The following is a 7,024-nucleotide window of genomic DNA, read 5'->3' on the forward strand; positions in this document are numbered from 1 at the left end:
AACTCATGGTTGAATCGAACTGTTCGGCCCTTGATATCAACTTCATTAGTGCCCTTGATGATCAGGAGGAGATGGCAACTCCACATATCAGTGAACCTTTTACTGAATCACCATGGTATGCAGATATTACATTTTTATTACTAAACTTACAAGCTCCTCCTGGATTGACAAGAACTAAAGCTATATTCTCAAAAATGAAGTCATTGAGATATTGTGTTATAGATAATGGATTGTTTTGGAAGGACAGTAGTGGTATTCTCTTAACATGTTTATTAAAAGATGAAGTTGATAGGATTTTTCAAGAGTTTCATGCAGGGGACTGTGGAGGGCACTTCTATTGGAAGAGTATTGCTGACAAGCTTATGAGGGCTGGTTTCTACTGGCCTACTTTGTTTGCAGATGTTAAAAAACATGTGACCTCCTGTCATAAATGCCAGATTTTTGAGGGAAAGAGGAAACATTTACCTTTGCCTCTTAAGCCAATTTCTATTGAGATGCCATTTCAACAATGGGGGTTAGACTTCATTGGAGAAATACACCCAGCCTCCTCAGCTCAGCATAAGTGGATTCTAACAGTGACAGACTATTTTACCTTCTAGGCAAGTCACATACATTGTCATAATCACCTTCCTAGAGAGTAATATCCTTTCAAGAATTGGATGTCCCCAGAAGCTCATTACTGATAATGCAACAACCTTCAAATCCAAAAGAATGATAGATTTCTATAAGAAATACCACATCACCCATGGCCATTCCACAACCTATTACACTCAAGGTAATTGGACTAGCAGAGTCATCCAACAAAATTTTGGTCAATATTATAAAAAAGTTACTAGAGGATAACAAAAAGACATGGAACAAGAAGTTAGTCAATGCCTTATGGGCAGATAGAATGACTACTAAGAAGTCCATTGGAACATCACCCTATCAGCTGGTTTATGGGATGGATGCAGTTTTCCCATCATCCTTGGGAGCACCAATCATGAAGATCCTCCAGCAATTACAGATGGAAGAAAATGATATTCAGAGAAGAATAAATTAGACTATACACCTGCAATAGACCAGAGAAGAAGTATATGTAAAATCATAGGTAATCCAGGAAAATATTAAGAAAGTCTTTGATAAAAAGACTAAAGCAGATGATTTTCACATAGGAGACAATGTCCTTAAGTGGGATTCAAGGAGAGAAGACAAAGGCAAGCATGGAAAATTTGATTTTTTGTGGCAGGGGCCTTATGTCATTTATGGCTATAGAGGAAACAATGCCTTTTTCATGAAAAACATAGATGGATCAGATCTACCAAGAGGACCTGTTAATGGTAGGATGTTGAACCATTACTTTTCCATTGACCTACAATAGTTAATTTTACTTTGCATCATTGTACATAACATTGCAGAGTGTAGATTGGAGTGGATGGTAATCCTTTGAAGTTGAAGCCCGGAGAGAAGGCGCTAACCTTTGAGAGATTTACTGTCATAAGTGTCAATAATGCAGATTCACAGAAGGACACTTTGCAAGGTAACTTCAACCACAATTCAAAGGCTACTGATCTTTAAAGTTCTTGAAATTTCACTAAGAAATGCCATCCCCATGTGAAGCCACTGTTAGAGTCCTATAGGCTATAGTGATATGATTCATAATTTTGAATTGGCTAAGGTTAAGCCTTGTAATATTGTACATACCTTTGCTTTTTGCAAATGTTTTCCATATTAAAAATTAAAAAATGTAAAGAGGGTGTGTCCTAAAAGAAATATCAAAGGAAAAAAAGAATAAGAAAAGATCAAAAAATGAAAATATATGAACCCCAAAAAACAAAAACAGATCATGAAAGTGTGCAAGTCTAAATGCCACTACTATTTTACTGCTTTACTGTCTTAAATAATGGTTGTGTGCAGCTTGTCATACATGCCACAACCCATGGTAGTCAAACTTCTTAATCTTGACTATTTCATGCTTTGAATTTTATGTTTATAGTTAGAGAATAAAATCTGACCAAACAACTTAATCTTGGCAGATCATTAGATAGGTAGAGAAAATAAAAGGAGCTCATCAGCTTAATCTGAGCCCTTGGAAGATATAAGGTTAGAAGTAGATAGTTTGTTTTATAAAAGAAAAGAAAATGATAAGGGTCTGCTAGCCTAAATACACCCAAATAAGTGAAGAAAAAATGTTAGGGTAAGTAATGGGTAAGTAGAAGAAAGGTTGCTGAAGTATAAAGTTGATTGGACAAAAGCACATTGATCATGCTTAATCATATGTTTTAATGAGCATGAGCAATTAAGAAAGAAAAAACAATGGTTTACAAGTTGATTTAATTGACTCCCCCTCATTCATTTCATCCCTATACTTACTAATTTTCCCATTCACAACTATGTTCTAGTACTAAAAATCCTTCAAGTCATAAAGGCTCAGAGCATTTCTCTAACTTTTGGTGGGACCAGACCCTCGGCTTAATGACTTATGGACATCAAGTGTTAGAATTCCCTTCATTACCCTAATAAAACCCCTTTTCCTAAGGTTAAAATCTATTTGCCTATAAAAAGTAAAAAAACCCCATGTTAAAATTCCATTTCATTCAAAATACCCATAAGAATATTATATCCTAAGTATAAGTGTATGTGAAGAAAATGCACAATTATTACATTATGCTGAGGGTATTTTCACTCCGCTCATTTCAGTTCGTATTAATTTTTAACCTAATAATATAGCTCCCAATATACCTTTTCCCATATATAAATAAATCCCTTATGTAATACCCCAACCCTTAGTTTAACTATAAACTATATTAATTCTATCCCATGCCCCTGACAAAACCCTCTTAACTCATCAATTCTCGGTAAAGTTAAGATAATCCCTTCATTAAACCCCATCCAATCATCAGCACCCAAATCCAATGGTCCACAACCATATTGGGTTCACCCGATGTCCGACCTTTACCTGCCCGATAAAGTGGTATTGCTCGAGCCCCCATCTGCTACGTGTCAAGTGTTAAGGTAGATCGGGTGACCTTGCCAAAATACTGCCTCCTCCATAAAAGCGGTGTGATGGCTTGGGAAACCACCTCCCCGCCCAACCCGAAAAACCGCCCACTGTTCATTTGTAATTTATCCACCAAAAAGTGACCGTTGTTCAATAAAAGGCTCAAGAAGCCCTATTCTGCCTTTTTTCGATCAATTTCTTTGTAAGCCTCTGCAAACCACTGTGACACCTTCAAACATGGAAATCACCAATTGACCTCAATTTCACTCCTGAAGAAGTTGCAGAGATGCCAATCAAGCTCTCAGTCCATACCAGAGCCCATTCAACCTTCTACAGTTGCCGAGAACACCAAATCAAAGTTAATTCACCCAAATTCCACGTATTTGAAGAGAAATTACCAGACACCCTTTCAGTTTGAAAATGTTCAGTCTTTAAAGTGTTTTAATTAAGTAAAATTAATTGAAATTACTTTAAAAATAAAGTGTGTGCCTGACTAAAATACCCAAACCCTTCCGAAAGTTTCTAAGTTACCTTCAAACCTCTGATATAAACCTATATAAGTCAAATCCAAATCCACAAGAACTGAATTATGGCTGCCTCCGTGGCCATGGATGTCAGACTAGTCACAACCCCCCATTTGGACCTTGACCAACTTCCCCTGGCTAACAGGGATTTTCAAATCAAAGACAGAAGTGCCTATACACTCCTGCTCAAAATTCATTGTTTGAGTAAGGACAGATATCTAAACCATACTAATGACATTGGCCTTTGGGACTCCAATTTGCCCAAATACCAATTTCCACAAGTACATATCTTTCCTGAGATTGTCCATATGTGCCATGCCTATTACATTCCCAGCTAGAGAGCTATAATGTCCCCAGACCAAAAAGTCTTGTTCACTATTACAACTAAGTCAATCAATGAAATGTTGCAAGTCCAACTAGGTCCAAACTTGACCCCACTCTCCATTGGGGATTTGTTAGACCAGTACACCAAATTGAGTCCATCAAGACTGGCCCAAATATTCCAAACTTTCATTGTAGAAGAGCAACACATTCCTACAGATGCCCCTCCATATGTTTCTGCCATTTTCTCTGAAAGGGGCAAGCAAATTGTAACCATGATATCATGTATTCTGGGCTATACCATAGATGAATTTGTTGATGAGCTCATCCTGGCCTTCATGTCCATTTTAACCCTAGGAAATCCTCCTGCTACTTTGTACAATTATGAAAATTTCGTCACTAAAAGGATACATGAAAAATTTACCAAAATGCACAATGAGAGAGTATTCAAGTACTCATATGTACTTTACCACATGTTTTTGTATTATCAGTTAGACAAATTTCCCTTCACCATCCAGAAGTTGGATACTAAAGGCCACCCTAGGTCTGTTATATTTGGACACCACTATTCCACAGGTATTCATTACCATACACTTATATAGACTTCATTGACTCTTTTGTCCATCCAGTCATGACCATGCTAACAGGAAGCCCTCCACCCATAATAAGCCAAGAAATCAAAAGAGTGCTCCAATTATCCAAAAAAATTAAGGTGGGAGATTGGTGCCTTTACCAAAATCACACCGAAATAAGAATCTATGGTTGCCAGCCTGCCCCATACAAACTGCCCAAATACCTCCCCATGAGGTTATTTGCTATGGAATATTATAGGTAGATAATGAACTCTGATGACATCAATTTTGTCTCAACCAAGAAAAGGTCTCAGTTCAAGATCAAGAACTAGTTAGGCCCTTTCATTTGCAATTCTAGACAGGCAGGAGAGGAAGCAGATCAAATTCTGCAACAAATGAAGTTAAAGAACAAAGACAATTTTGGAGGTCAGAAAGTTGATGCAAAACTTGGAGGATAAGTGTCAGAATATGCAGATAGCCATTGATAGATTTATGGCTAAGTTCCAAATTTTGAGAGAAAAGGGATTACCCAATCCCTTAGTAATAAATGATAAGCTGATGACATAAGAGGATTACAACAAGAAAATCAGAGAGGTAGCAAAGGATCAGGTAAATACATCATCAATAAAGGCATTGCCAACAGGCAGAGTACTCTACCAAACATTTGAAAACTTGTTTTACCTCTAGTATGAGGTAAAACACTTGTTCATCAATAAGCCTACTTTTTCCAATACACAGAGGCAGATGAAATATATAGAAATATGCTAAAAATCCAATTATCTGATGCTGAAACATGGGAGAAATTGACTGATTTACTATAGAAATATGCAGTAAAAAGGTTAATGTATACTGAAAGTAAAACAACATGATAAAAGGATGAAGACAAATCAGCAGAGTCAAAGTGTATCAGATGAAAGACTAAAGTAAATGAAGCATCTAGCATGAAAGATCAAACAAAAAAGCATATGAAAAGGCAAAAGATCAAAGCCAATAGTACCAAAATGAAAGGGACATCATGAAACAATTTAATAGCTGTTTCTATTGTTGGAGAGGTAAATCCCCTCTACGGATAGAGGCGATCCCTACTAGCCCAGAACGGGTCTAGCAGCAATCAGTCAATGCTACCATGCAAGTTCCTAATTGCAAATAAAAGGTAGGCAATGAAAACCTACTTGGATTCCAACGCTAATGTTTGATGAAGAGACGTCGCCCTCGCTCCTTCGCTTTGGCCGGTCACAGTCCTCCACGATCCTCGTGAATAGACACCTGCACACACAAAGAGAAACACAAACACAAGCGTGAAATCTAATAAATGCAATTATACATCAGTCAGAAAGGACATAACTCACATTAACCATTACAAAGACAAATGAGAGTGGAACCATAATAGTAGTCATCTATTATTGATAATCAACAAAAGAGAATACAACCAATGTTCTGACGTTGAGTCCTCCTTTGGTTGGGTGCTCAGCTACACAAGTCTTGCAAAGCATGAGGGGATGGGGAACAAGCCTCTCTCTCTCTTTGGTAACAAGATCTCCTTACTTAGATTAAGCCTTATGGACACAAGGAAAGCTCTTGCAACTCTTCTTGATCTCTTGATATCTTCCTTACAACATCAACATTACCACTACCATTACTACTAGCTTTCTCAAGGTATGGAGACAAGCTCTTATAGATGAAGGAGGGAAAGATAAGATCAATCACATTAATCATGGATTTGGCATTATCACTTGGAAACTTCCATTGAAGGGTGGCAAACTACTTCCCATTCAAGGAGATTCGAAGCCAAACCATCCTCGCCTAACATAGACTCAGTTGGTGAATGAGTTGGAAAGAACTTTCGGAAGTTGATTTGTTAAAAACTTTGCCCAAGTAGGTTGGTGCGATTGCGACTCTGTGACAGAGCGCCAACTGGCGCGCTCTCTTTGGAGGATTTTCCCCATTGGCACGGGCAGTACATAGTGAACCCGCGCTAATGCAAAAAGGGCCATTTTTATGGGCAAGTTGCAGGAGATGTCTTCAGGGCATGTGATGCTCATATTCAGAGGGGAATGATGCAAGTGGTTTCAAGTCTTGTCACTTTTCACAAGTCCCGGAATGAGTCCTCCAAGGTGTAGGAGAGGGGTAATAGGGATGGTGAAAAACGGTGACAAATTACTGTGTAACAGATGCCCCCTAAAGCATGAGGCCCGAGGGAGAGAGAGGGGTGAAGTGCTTTACAAGAACATGCGTGACTGAAAACACGGCTGCCGGAGAACCTGCGTAAAGAAGTACAACTGATATCTCAAGTACATGATGTATGTGGTATGGGCGCAGCCATCCATAAGAGAGTATATAATAATCTAGATCCAAGGCATGGACGCAGCCATCCAGAGAGGATCGAAAAGTAGACTCAGGCATGGTCGCAGCCATCCAGTGAATGAGTCATGTAATAATCATAACAAGCCACAAATCGCAGCCTGGATTCTAAAAGACAAAATCCAGGGTCTTGCGCTCCATCTCGACCCGAACAGAGTACAAGTTCAAGCATGTGAATATATGAGTTGAAGTCGAACATGCATGAACATCGTCTGATTACCAGTCAATGATGAAAACTGTTAACAAACGCGAGAGGTACCACCAAT

The sequence above is a fragment of the Pinus tabuliformis genome, chromosome 1_1 (assembly GCF_031772625.1).
Source record: "Pinus tabuliformis cultivar Carrire ecotype Pingquan chromosome 1_1, CPIR1, whole genome shotgun sequence".
NCBI classification, from domain to species: Eukaryota; Viridiplantae; Streptophyta; class Pinopsida; order Pinales; family Pinaceae; genus Pinus; species Pinus tabuliformis.